Below are 14902 nucleotides of genomic sequence, written 5' to 3'. Positions count from 1 at the left end.
TAATAATTAGCGTCCCAGGCGGTAGAAATAATGACTAAGAGAGTGAGTAGGTAAGCAAGAAGAATCCAAGGAGAGGGAGTTGCAGAGATGTGATGAAAACTTACTTTGTGTCCCTTCTGTTATCACCATCTCGCACTAAGGCCTCTTCAGAGATACGAGATGAGATGTTGTTTGCAAAGGTGGGAAAATAAGGTTTGTATCAAGCACCTTAACTTGCAAATATTAAGTATAATGTGTCCGCGAGGGAATAATTCTGGAAAACAAACTTCGGGTGATGAGCTAAGGTTCGGACTTATGGTTCGAGATAGATCGCAACTTATAAACTATGCAAATAAGAGCCCGAGTCCCCCCCCCCATGATCCGAACCTACTGACATCTAATCACAACTCTGATAGTGCAAGTGAAAATGGGTTAACACCGCTACAGGCCCTCGACATTGAATGGTTAGTGCCTGATGAACATCCCAGATCCATTCTGGCACCCAACAAAGATCAAGAAGGAATATCTCTTTAACGACGTATTAAAGACCCTTGTATATATACATTCTTGGAAAAGGAAAATAGATTCATTTGATTGAAGAAACTCTATGTTATTTTTTAGAATGTTCTTTGCTTTTTGAAGAGGTATCTCTGAGAGTCTTAATGAAAATTGTGGTGATTCCTTCGTTCCAAGATTACAGTATGTTTTCTCTCTGTTTCAATTCCTTTATGTCCATGTTCTTATTTGGTTTCACGTCATGCAGCGGCCATATATGTTTCATGTGTTCTTACATATTCATTTGAATTAAGATATTAATGCAAATGCCTATATGAGTCCTCAGAAGCTAACTCTTTAATTGCGCTCCATGAATCATCGCATTCATTCCTTTACTGATCCATTATGTCTTTCCTAACTCAGAAAAGTGTAGAATTCTTGATATCTTGAGCTCTATGTGATGGGTTATTCTTTCTTTTTATCTACTTTCATATCTCTGCTAAAGTAATTGATCTGTAAATCCTTGAGCTGCTTCGGCCTTCACGATTTATCTTCAATGTTTCTGAGTGTTACATGTGTATGAGAATGTACAAAGAAATATATGGACTATGTCTTTCTTTGATGAATGAACCAATCAAGTGTTGTTTATGATATATATATATGGGAAGCTATGTGTGATGTCTCCATTCTTTGAAGAACTATTAAAGACACCTAAGATCTAGATGTTCTAGGCACTAGTCTCATAGCAATCAAAGATTGTCTCTAGAATCGATAACATCTTTTGGCATCATTGTCGGGGAACATATTAGAGGAATTATCCACTGGGATACAAAATTAAGACACTCTTTGTGAAGGTGAGAAAAAAATGTCCCGATTACATACTCATCACCTTGGCGACTCCACAAATCTCACTCTCATTTATGATCCTAGATTTTAGAAAGCCCCACACTTGTTTAGATACCTCTCAATAGAGAACTCCATTTGTATATTCGTAGAGAAACTGATTTTTAGAAGAGTCTAGACGGAGAAAACCCTCACTACAAATTCCAATGTTTCGTCATTCTTTGAAGCCTCCTCATCCAGTCCTCAACATGCCTTCATTCATTATTCAGATTTTACTCCTAAGGTCTTAATATATCCTACAGAAGACGACCTAGGACACAATATTCTCCAATCAAAAGTTGAGGAAGAAAAAGTCTCACTTACAACTCCTTTTGTTTCATTTCCTCCTCCTCCTAAGATTGGAAAAGGTAAAGCCATCCTCACTGACAACAATATTCAGTACACTTTCAATCCCATTGTTCCCAGTCTAGCTACTCCAACCGTTGTTATCTTGACCCAAGTTTCTCTAGTAAATATCACTCCGCCCCCATTAATACAAATGGCAGTTCCAGGTTTCTTACTGAATAAGTATGCTCCTCTTGATTTTCCCCAACCCTTGAGTGCCATGCCTCAGGACTAGAACATGACATAGAGACATATCAAAACCTTCTGTGCTTTCGCAGAGAATCTAAATGTAGAACAATTAGATGTCGTCTTGAGGCTTTTTGTTCAATCCCTCTATGGAAAATCTAGAAAATGGTTTAAGGCCTTACCTAATGATTCCATCACAACTTGGGAAGAGCTTGAAAACTCTTTAACATAGAAGTGGGGAGAAAAGAGGGACCATGAATATGTCCTCACAGAATTCCATGCTATAAAGAAGAAGCTAGAAGAAGGTATCTCAAAATTTATAAAAAGGTTCAACAAGCAATATAGCAACCTCCCTATTGAGATAAAACCCCCTCAGGCTGCTGCCCGTGTGGTATTTGTGGGATCATTTGAATCAGAATTCAGTTTTACACTGAGAGAGAGGAAGTATCACACATTATATCAACTTTAGGTTGATTCTCTTGAGGTAGAGTCAAACTTCACCTCAGCAGGGAAGTCAAGAGGAAAGAATGATCTTGATGAAAAGAAAAGGGGAAAGGAGGAAACATCCTCCTCTAGCCAGGCTAAATAGTCACAAGATCTAAAGAGGGAATAAATGGATAAAATAATTAAGAATTTATCGCAAAAGTTAGTGAAGCTTGAGCTAGAGAATGAAATTCTCCCTAAACAGAATGCTCAAAGAACTAATGGAGGCTATAATCCACAATACAGGAGACCACCTTTGCAGATACTACAAAGGGAAAGAAAAGACCAAATCGATCAGATTCCCCCTCCATTATACATAGAGGATGACCCAAATGAACAACCACAAGATACCCATGAGATGCAGGGTAACTTGTACTCCTCCTTCTCAGAAGGAGAATAGGAAAACATAATTCATCACAAGACGGGTCACGACAGGGAAGCAACAATAAATGAGGAGGACATAGGTGACTATTGTAAACAATTCATCGACTTCATGCAAGCATAGCTACATTGAAGGTATGACCTCAGATCTGGAAGGAAGAGGCCAAGGGAACCTAAACAACAAGAGGGAGTTTCTCCCCAAGATACTTCCCCAACACCTAATAAAGGGAAAGGGAAGTTGGATCCTGGCACATCCAAGGTAAAAATCCCTTTAATTAAGGAATTTGATAGGTCTGAGAAACACACAGAAGAGAGGCAACCTTCTCTGATAAAAGCTACCTGTGAAAAAGAAAGAGAAATAGAATCAGGAGACATAGAGAAAGGCTAATCTTCCTTCAATCTTCAGAGGGAAATAAAAAAGGTAAAGTCATCTTTCCTCTACTTAAACTCCTAAAATAATCCACTTATAAATCCCAAGTCTCTCAGTCCATGCTTCCACCCACCTCAGTACCACCTCATGATTGTTTAAACCTTCAGGAGGGAAGACCAATGGTCGTTTTTGGGCCTCATGTTGAAGAACTAGATCCTTCCATTGCACCCTTCTATGTGACCCTGGGGATTCATGCCCTGTTATTCATAATTTTATGATGGACTCTCGAGCCTTGCATAACCTCATGCCCTTGACTGTGATGGAGCAACTTGGTTTACAAATCACCAAACCTTACAAGCACCTCTACTCCTTCAAATCTAAGAGGGTAAAATGCTTGGGAATGATTAAAGACTTGATATTGAATCTGGCTAAGATTCCTGTAAAGAGCGTAGTAATGGATATAGTGGTAGAAGATATCCCTGCTCGAGTCGGTATGATCTTATCTAGGTCATGGGGTTCCAAAGTGGGGAGTTCTATCAAGTTAGATATGACTTATTCCACTATTCCCACTTTTGGTGGTGAAGAAATAAGGTTGTATAGGGAGTCAAGATTCATAAAAATTATGACCCAAGTGGCAGGCTCAAATAATTCACTTGTATACAGGAAAGAAAGTGGCATTTCTTGTCTACTACTAAAAGAAGATGAGATCATCTCAGAAGAAGCACAAGTATATCTAGCGGTCCAGTTAGATGATCAACAAAAAGATAAAGGCAAAGTATGGAAATTATACTTTTATGGGGCCAATTCCAAAGAGGGAAATGGAGTAGGGGTATTGTTGGTATCCCCTGAGGGTAGCTTGATTCCACTCTCATTAAAGCTGGAATTTGAAGCAACCAACAATGTGGTTGAATATGAAGCACTGCTACTTGGGCTGCAAACAACAAGGAACATGAATATTGAATGCTTAACCGCATATGGAGATTCTGAGTTGGTTGTGAAGAAGATCAGAAATCAGTTCCAAGCTAAGCACCCCAAATTGAGGACTTAAAAGAATGAGGTATGGGACTTAATTGAAAACTTCTTTTTGGATTTTAATGTCCAATTTCTGCCCATGGAAGGAAATAGAGTGGTTGATTCCCTTGCTATACAATCAAGCAACTTCAAACCTCCTCAAAATCTTCTTCTCAAGTATGAGGTGGAGGCTAGGCATAGGTCCTCTATATCTGATAATGTTAAGCATTGGCAGGTGTTTGAGGATGATGAATAGATCAAACGCTTTATAGAAGTAGTTGGGGAATTTTCTAGCTCAACTATTGACCAAGAAGAGGAAAAAGAGGCAGACCAAGGACCAACTTCATGAGAAGACACAATGGTTTGACACAAAATTATACAACTGAAAGGGAATACCATTCCTCATGGGATAGTTCCACTTGAGAGATTATTTAATAAGAATGATGTGGCTTCCAAACCAACAGCTCTAGAGGTAGACGAATAGGTAGAAGACTGTAATATTGGCTTATAAGATGAACCCTAGATGGTCAGATTATCAAAAGGAATCCCATCGCAATGTAAACAAAGGTATTTAAATCTCTTCAAGGTCTATAAAGATGTTTTTTCTTGGTATTGTGATGATTTGAAAACATTTGACACTAACAATACACAACATGAGATTCCTTTAAAAAATGGAACAAAATCATGTAAATAGAAGCTCATGAAGATTAATCATATCTTACTCCTCTATATTGAAATGGAGGTGAGGAAGCTTCTACAAGCTAAAATCATAGTGCTTCTAAGGTATTCGGAGTGGGTGGAAAACTTAGTCCCAGTCTAGAAAAAGAACGGGAAATAAGGTTATGTGAAGATTTTCAGAACTGTAACATGGCATCATTGAAAGATAACTACCCACTTCCCATGATGAATTACATACTACACAAAGTGGTTGGATCAGCTAGAATGTCCATGATGGATGGGATTTGTGGTTATAATCAAGTGGAAATTCACCCAAATGATCATACGAAAACGACGTTCACCACCCCTTGGGGAAATTTCATGTATGCTCGTATGCCTTTTGGTCTTATAAATGTAGGAGCCACGTTTCAAAGAGCTATGGATATAGCATTTGTGGGGGAACAAGACAAGTTTGTAGTGGTATATTTGGATGATATCATATTATTTTCTAAGAATGATGAAGAACATATCATGCACTTGAAACTCACCTTTGAAAAGTGTAGGAGATATGGGTTGTCTCTAAATCCGAAGAAATATCAATTTTCCCTGAGTGAAGGAAAACTGCTAGGACACATAGTGGCACAGGAAGGAGTGAAAATCGACCCTAAATGAGTAGAGGCCATTAGTCACATTCCCCTACCCAGAAACAAGAAAGAGATCCAATTTTTTTTGGGAAGAATCAATTTTCTGAGAAGGTTCATACCCAATTATGCAGAAATAGTAAAGGGTATTACAGATATGCTAAAAAAGGAAAATTAAGTCAAATGGAGTCTTGTCTCTTAGGAATCTTTTTCTAGGACAAAAGAAGGTTTTTTTGAATTCCCAGTACTAGTTAGCCTTGACTACTCAACACCTTTCTATATATTTTCTTTCACTTCTCCACATACTATTGTTACAGTTCTGTTACAAAAAAATAAAGATGGTTATGAACAACCCATTGCCTTCTTCAGCCAAGTCTTGAGGGATGCCGAGTTGAAATACAACATCTTGGAGAAGTAGGCCTATGCACTAGTCAAATCTTTGAAGGCATTTAGAGTATATGTACTATAGTCAAAAATTACAACATATGTTCCAACAACAGCAGTCAAAGATATCCTGGTGCAAGGGGACAGTGAGGGAAAAAGGGGAAGGTGGATCACTAAGATCCAGGAATATGAATTAGACATAAAACCCACTAAGCTCATAAAAGGTCAGGGGTTGGCCAAGATCCTATCAAAGTATAACTGCCAAGCTTTCAAGATAAATCTTATAACCGATGGAGGTGAAGCAGAAGTCCAAGAGAATGATGTCAAAACCTCACAACAAAAAATCTGCACCAAATATGAAATGTCACCTTGGTATAAGAATATCATCCATTATCTCTTATTCCTAAGGAGTCCAATGTGGCTGGATAAGTCTAAATATTGAACGTTGAGACTACAAACTCAAAATTTTATCATATCTAATGGCCAACTCTACTGGAAGGACCTTGTGGGGATTTTGTTGTTATGCTTGGTAGAAGGAGAAACTCACAAGGTGATTGAAGAATTTCATGGAGGGGTTTGTGGAGGTCATTACAATTGGAAGACCACTGCTCACAAAATCCTCAAAGTCAAGTTCTACTGGCCCACACTTTTTGGATAAGTTCAATCACATGTCAGATCATGTCAGAAGTGCCAAGTCTTAGCTAAGAAGCAACAACTCTCCTCTCTCCCCTTGATCCCAGTACATGTGGAAGAACCTTTTAGACAATGGGGACTAGATTTCATAGGAAATATAAATCTGCCTTCCAGTGGCCAACATAATTGGATATTAATGACCATAGATTATTTCACAAATTGGGTAGAGGCCATCGCAACCCAAAATGATACTGACTCTTAACCATCTACCAAAATATTTTATAACAATAGAAGATTCTTAACCATGGATATTCATCCCCACTTTATCGTGGATATTATTAACTTGTAAAAGATAGGCCTTGTTACTATACCATGGCTTATCAATACCACATGCCCAAAACAAAAAACTTATTTCACAATCAAAATATTTTATATCAGCATGAAAATACTCCTAACCATGGATATTCACTTCCACTTTACCATGGATATTATTAACTCACAAATATGCTTTGTTACAATACCAAGGCTTATCAACACCACATGCCCAAAAAAATAACTTATTTCACAATCAAAATATTTTATAAGAATATGAAAATATCCTTAGCCATGGATATTCACCCCTACTTTACCAGAGATATTATTAAGTTGTAAATAGGCTTTGTTACAATACCATAGCTTATTAATACCACATGACCAAAAAACATAACTTATTTCAGAATCAAAATATTTTATAACAATATGAAAATATCCTTAACCATATATATTGACCCCACTTCTGCCATTAATACTTGTGAATAGGCTTTGTTACAATACCATGAGCCAATACCATGTATGCCCAAAACTCATAACTTATTTCACAATCAAAATATTTTATAACAATATGACAAGATTCTTTACCATGGGTATTATTAATTTGTAAATAGGTTTTGTTACAATACCATGGGCCAATACCCCGGCTTATCAATACCACATGCCCCAAAACCATAACTTATTTCACAATAAAAATATTTTATTTTGTTTTAATTTTATAACATTTTTTAATTTAATCCAAAAGGAAAAGGTTATAATTACCTTTGAGATACATCTAAACCTTGTGTTGTCAGGACTACTATATCAATACCACATGCCCACAAACCATAACTTATTTCACAATAAAAATATTTTATTTTGTTTTAATTTTATAACATTTTTTAATTGAATCCAAAAGGAAAAGGTTATAATTACTTTTGAGATATATCTAAACCTTGTGTTGTCAGGACTACTAAAAATATTCTGATAGAAATTAAATTAAGGTTTTAATAAAGTTAAAAATGAGAATACTTTGTATATATAAAGACGTGAAATTCATATAATATAAATAATATTATTAAAAACCAGTATAGATCCATCCTAACTATCTAAATGATAAGAGCAAGAAAAGTGAATACCCATAATAGAGGAGAGAGTGTGCATGACTTTTTTTTAAGTATTTCATTATTGTATTTTAGTTTACATGATTGATCTAAAATATAGGGTCAGTGTTTTACAACCAATTAAGTTTTCTTTTTCTTTTTTTTCTTTTTTTTCTTTTTTTTTCTTTCTTTCTTTTTTTAGATACTTTCCTAAACACAATATAATGGGATCAAATTTAAGAGAGATGTGGGGTGAGAGAAGGAGAGGGAGGAAAGAGCAAATACATAGAGAGATAGAGGTGGAGGGAGAGAGGAGAGCAGGGAAGAAAAAGAAGAGGAGAGGAGAGAGATACTGAGAGAAGGGGAAGAGAGAGATGGAGGAACAAAGATGTAGGGGAGAGAGAGATGGAGAGAGGGAGGGAGATAGTGACAAAGTTGGAGAGAGAGAGAGAGAGATAAGTGGAAGAGAGAGAGAGAGAGAGAGAGAGAGATAAGTGGAAGAGAAAGAGAGAGAGAGGGAGACACAAAGATGGAGGGGAGAGAGAGAGAAGGAGAGGGAGGGAGATAGTGACATAGTTGAAGAGAGAGAGATAGATAGATAGAGAGAGAGACAGAGAGACAGAGAGAGAGAGAGAGAGATGGGGGGAGAGACAGAGGGAGGTATGAGAGAAGGGAGAGAAAGGAAGGGAGAGAGAGAGGACTCAAGAGAGAGAAGGAGAGAGAGTTAGAGTTGGAGATGGAGAGAAAGGGAGGGAAGAAGAAATACATAGATATAAAGGTGGAGAGAAAGAGGGAGTCACAAGGGAGAAATGGAGAGAGAGTGAGAGAGGAGAGCAGGAGGGAAGAGAGAGAGAGAGAAGGGGAAGAGAGATAAAAGGAGAGATAGATAGATATAGTGAGAGAATGTATATGTTTTGGGGGTGAGATGGAGAGAAGGAATAAGAATGAGACACATATATATAAATATAGATATTATATAGTATTATATAACCATCCTAGATCCATCTTAACCCCAGATTAACCAAGCGCTGCGAGGGATATATCTAAACATTTTCCCATAGAAATTAAATTAAGGTTTTAATAAAGTAAAAAATGAGAATACTTTTATATATAAAGACGTGAAATTCGTATAATATATATAATATTATTAAAAACTAGTATAGATCCATCCTAACTAAGGATATAAACAATAAGAGCAAGAAAAGTGACTACCGATAATAGAGGAGAGAGAGTGCATGATTTCTTTTTAAGTATTTCATTATTGTATTTCAGTTGACATGATTGATCCAAAATAAAGGTTCAATATTTTACAACCAAGTAAGTTTTTTAATTTAGATACTTTCCTAAACACAGTACAATGGGAACAAACTTAAGACAGAGGGAGGAGTGAGAGAGAGAGGGAGGAAAAAACAAATAAATAGAGATATAGAGCTGGAGGGAGAGAGGGAGTGACAAGGGAGATATGGAGAGAGAGTGAGGGGGAGAGGAGAGCAAGGAAGACAAAGAAGAGGAGAGGAGAGAGATTGGGAAAGAAGGGGAAGAGAGAGCTAGAGGAACAAAGATGGAGGGGGGAGAGAGATGGAGAGAGGGAGGGAGATAGTGACAAAGTTGGAGGGAAGAAAGAGAGAGAGAGGGAGAGAGAAGGGGAATATAGAGAGAGGGAGACAAAGATGGAGGGAAGAGAGAAAAGGAGAGGGAGGGAGATATTGACAAAGTTGAAGGGAAGAGAGCGAGAGAGAGAGAGAGAGAGATGGGGGGAGAGACAGAGGGAGGGGTGAGAGAAAGGGAGAGAAAGGTAGAAGAGAGAGAGGGCTCAAGAGAGAGGAGAGAGAGTTAGAGTTGGAGGTGGAGAGAGAGGTAGGGAAGAAGAAATACATAAGAGAGATAAAGGTGGAGAGCTAGAGAGGGAGTCACAAGGGAGTAATGGAGAGAGAGTGAGAGAGGAGAGAAGGAGGGAAGAGAGAGGAAAAAAAGGGGAAGATAGAGAGAAAGAGAGATAAAAGGAAAGATAGATAGATATAGCGAGAGAATGGGTATGTTTGGGGGTGTGATGGATAGAAGGAATAATAAATAGACACATATATACAAATATAGGTATTATATAGTATTATATAACCATCCTAGATCCATCTTAACCCTGGATCTATCAAGCGCTGAGAGGGATCCAATCTCTCGAGGTGCAATTATTTCCTCAAATTTCGCACTCAAAAAATAAGTTTGCACCTCGAGAGATTGGATCCCTCTCAGCGCTTGATAGATCCGGGGTTAAGACGGATCTAGTTTGGTTCAATAAGAAAATATATATGGCCAAATTAATAATACAAAAGCATAAATATATTAGTTGGTGGGGCTTATAAACAGAAGAAACTCGTTCATTCATAAAATTGTGATGATTTATTAAATTCTTAAATCATGCAACCAGAAGCAAGGCCTCATGAAACTGAGAAACAACATTTAGAACTTAACCTAAAGAAATAAAACAAGTAACTACTCATGCTTATTTGCCTATGATAACTTGTCAAGTGGAAAGTAGCAAAGAAACAATATCATTTATTATGACTTTCATAACTTTAACCAGAAAACAAGCACAATATGTTATTCTCCTACAGGAAATGTGAATACTGGAAGATAATTGAGGCTTTAGATTGACTGAAATAAAACAACATTTATCAAGTCAATCATCATATATCTCAGATGAGAAAGCATAAGTGTATAAAATAAATAATTCAAGGATAAAAAGAAATAAAATTAACATTCACACAATGGTGTAAATTTTACCTATCATAGCACGCTGAAAAAGAAGGCAATGTCAAACATTTAAAATCTAAGTAACAACAAGCCATGAATATACATCCTTGTGTGGATATAATATAATATTAATACAACAATAATGCAAAAGGAGTTACTATATCATGATTCCTATAGCTTCTCAAGTCAATATGTACAAACCATAATATAACACAGGATATGATTCACACAAAAAATTAAGAAAAAACAAAAAATACTTTGTATCAAATTGAATAAGGAATATTATAGTAATATAAACATAGATCATTGTAGTAAGTAAAAACAAATTGATCTTTCTCTTAAATTTATAAGTTTCTTCATCTCCAAGTGGACCCCTTCTTTCCTTGTTAGGTCCCTATAATACAAGGTAGTCCCCTTATTGTTATTGTTAGTGTAACCCCCTTATTTTAATTTTTGTGCCCCATAGAAGCCCACTAATGTTACTGTTGTGTCCTTACATTATTTTTGTTATGTAGACTCTGATTATATTGTGTCTCCTTAGACTCCTATATATAACAAGGAGGCCCTTGTCATTTGTATCATCCAAGAATTTTGTGGTTGCCCCCTCGAAGAATCTTATTTTGAAGTTTTTGATCTATTTTTTCTTCTATTTTATGACAGGGTTACATATCATTTGGTATTAGAGCTTGGGATTATAGGGTTTTTCTTCTTCAAATAGATCATCGTGGCATTTTCGCTATAATTGTTTTTTTCTACAAGGCTTTAGATGCTGAAATTTTGACCACATGGAGCCAAACTCTTGGTGAAATTTGTGTAAAAAGTTCAAATCTTTGAGAATCAGATTTGAATTCCATAAAAAGTTACCAAAATTGAACAAACTAACATCAATTTCAGGGCTAGAGCCTGAAACAATGACACGTGGCATCCCATACAAGCTCGCGAACTAATCCATAATCAACTCATCGTGTGAGAATTGGAATAACTTTACCTCAAGGAATCCAATCTTGGTGTGACTTGTGGTATTGGAAACAAGACTCATAGGTCTACCACATGAAGAAATTTTAGAACTTGGGAGGTCAAAATTACATAGATAAACAGTTTCAAGATTGAGCTCCTAAAAGTAAGAAAAGGGTGTGTATTTTTTTTCAACTTTTGTTTGAAAAAATAGTTTGAAGTGATTCAAAGGGCATAGTGAAGCATATATATAATTATTTGATTCAAAAATTACTTGAAACAAAAATATGGATGCACCTATTAAGAAACAAGAAAGCTCTACTGTGACAAATGAAGAAGAGGAAGAGATGCAACATGATATATCAAAATTACGAGACCAAGTGCAACAATTTTTTCTCTCACAAAGAGTAACCAAAAGTGAACTAAAACCTAAGATAGATGGTTTAGAATAAAAACTAAAATGAAACACGAATGGTTTTAAGGATGGTTTTAAGATAGGCATGGATACGATTGTGAAAATGAAGAATAAAAGGACAAGAAACATCAAAAGAAGAGGAATATACACAAGGAACCAACCTCAGAGATAGAAGAAATGAATCTAACCATATCTTTTAATGCATTGGTAGGAATTACATGTCCTCAAACTCTCAAGATAAAATGATATATCAAGAAAAAAAGGTAGAAGTGTTGATCGATTCTAGTAGTACCCATAATTTTATTCATTGTAAGGTAACCAAGGAATTCAATTTATTTTTATATCCAGCACCAAAGTGTCAAGTGATGGATGCAAATGGAGGAACTATAAATTGCTCAGGGAAGTTTCATAATATCAACCTAACCATGGGAGAATATGTATCGAATATTCTAATTCTTTCCATTCCAATGGGAGGTGTTGATGTTGTATTAAGAGTCCAATGGTTACAATCTTTGGGGACAATAGATTTTAATTTTAAAGAACTTTTCTAGAAATTTTCCTAGGAAGGAAAGGAAATTGAATTAAGGGGAATCACAAGGAAACCAGGTAAGATAATTATCTCTAATGGCATGACAAAAATTTTGATCCTAACCTCTACTACAAAGATCAAGGGGGGATATTGTGATCATCATTGTGTATGTCGATGACTTAGTAATCACAGGTAGTTATGAGAAGAGAATTTTGGCAGGATTTGAAAAGGTCCTTTGACATGACTGACCTTGGTCTATTGCATTACTATCTTGGTTTGGAGGTGTGACAGACACATCACCAGATATTTTTATATAAAATAAAATATGCCAAGACACTTATTGAGAAATCCCATATGAATGGTTGTAAGCCCATGCAAACTCCCTATGCCTGGTTGGGATACTATTGCGGGTATGAGAAGGGCTCGAAATGAGAAGGGCCCGAAATGAGAAGGGTTGGGATACAATACAAGACCTGGCATTTCAATGACTTTCCAGGTGTACACTCACTTCGTTACATAAGGCATAGCATTGAGGGAAGAAAACAGGGCACGCATGTTATGGGCGGACCTATTTTATACAGGTACCAAAGGATTGGAGGTCTCATGGAGACGACAAGGATAAAATGGAATGAGGCAAAATGGCAAACCCAAACCCCGAAAGGCCAATGACGATGTGAGGATATCCCAACCCGACGAGAGGCAAAAGTGTCGATGTTCAAGAGTGACTAGCTACCGTAGGTAACCAATTACGACTTCCAAATTTTCCCCCACCATTGCTGGTCAGTACCCCAATTATTTTCAAAAAACAAGCTTGAAGGGGATATCATATGCTTGTAATATAAGTTCGACCTTCGGACGAATCCAACCTAGTGATATTTTAACGAGCCCTAGGGAGGAGAAGCTCGAGTCTCGTCATGGTGACAAGTCCAATTTCATCAGGGTTTAACGAGTCCGACATAGGTAAAAATCAGAGTCTTTTTCATGTTTAGAGAGTCTGAAAAAGACACGGAAAAGAAAACTCCAAGGGGGCCCTTTTCGTAAATTTGTGTCCCTCGAGTCCGAAAAAGTAGAAAACAATACTCGAGAGAACCGCTTGACCATTTCGATCAAGGAGTACTTTTCGTAACTAGTGTTCTCGATCCAAAAAAGTAAAAAAGTGATCGGAGACACAACGTTTCATAACAAAAAACAAGCTTGAAACAACAAAAGCCCAGCCATATTTTCGCTTTTAAACGGTCGGAAAAGAGCTGAAAGCGAGCTGCCATTTTTATTCCATTTAACGAGTCAAAAGGGAAAACTCGGAAATCTTTTCATCTTTAACGAGTCAGAAAAGAGCTTAAAGGTGACTCTTCCTAGAGGAACGAGTGGCATAAAGGGTAACAACTGGTTCCGGCAATGGTGGAACTGCTCAAAACATGTGATGGTCAAGAGGTTGGCTAATAAACCACTCATCGCTGCAGTCCCTCAGGAAAGGAAAAAAAATCAAGTGAAAGCATATGATTTGTCAAAGAGATGGTGGCGATGGAATGAAACAACCAAGGCTCATCTTGTAGAATTTAGTGGATAAACACAGCAATCACGAGATGTAAATCGGGTACGGGTTCATTTTTACACAAGCTTGAACCATGGATAACTCTGCTTGGATTCGGTTTCATGTTTACACAAGCTTGAAACGAAAAACTATGTTTGTTAAAAGTTCGCATGCCCCCTAGCATAATGAAAAGGAGAATCTCCTGTAACCAGATGGATGTCGCTACGGTGAAGTAGGACAGTTATCAAACACCTTTTTGGCTTCGTCCAGATAAGGAAAAAGGTGAATGGAGTGATTCCCTTCACATAACCTACAGGGAAACTTAACTTTACCACTAGGTGCATGCTCCCCAAGCTTCAATACATTCACCTAAGTAGACTACTCATGGCTATCAGGTGGATGGAATGAAGGTTCTTTTACAAGATCAAGTGAAAGACTCGACTGGGATTTTATAAGATCTAATCAATGACTCGACTTGGAACTTTTCTCTAGGGGACCTTGTTTCATTTTTTAATGAGCTTGACACAAGACAAGGAATTATGCTCATTGGCCTGTTTCATTTTTTAACGAGGTTGACACAAGGTCAAGAACTTTCCTCAATGATCCTTGTTTCATTTTTTAACGAGGTTCACACGAGATCAAACTATCCTCAGGGTCTGTTCATGGGCCATACGAGAACATGACTCCCAAGAGATCTTCACTGGATGGAAGAACCACGCGCTGGGAGGAACACATGTCAGTAGACACCAATGACAGATCGAGTTCCAATGCCCCCAGCACATGATGTACGAGACCATCTGCATGATTATCAACAAATGCGGAGGCGGAACGGGTAGCCACATAATTGACCTATGGCGGGGAGGGTACTACTTGCGGATAAGAACTGA

Source organism: Pinus tabuliformis, chromosome 2_1 (genome assembly GCF_031772625.1).
Source record: "Pinus tabuliformis cultivar Carrire ecotype Pingquan chromosome 2_1, CPIR1, whole genome shotgun sequence".
In the NCBI taxonomy this organism is placed as follows: domain Eukaryota; kingdom Viridiplantae; phylum Streptophyta; class Pinopsida; order Pinales; family Pinaceae; genus Pinus; species Pinus tabuliformis.
Note: the sequence above shows the minus strand (reverse complement) of the source record.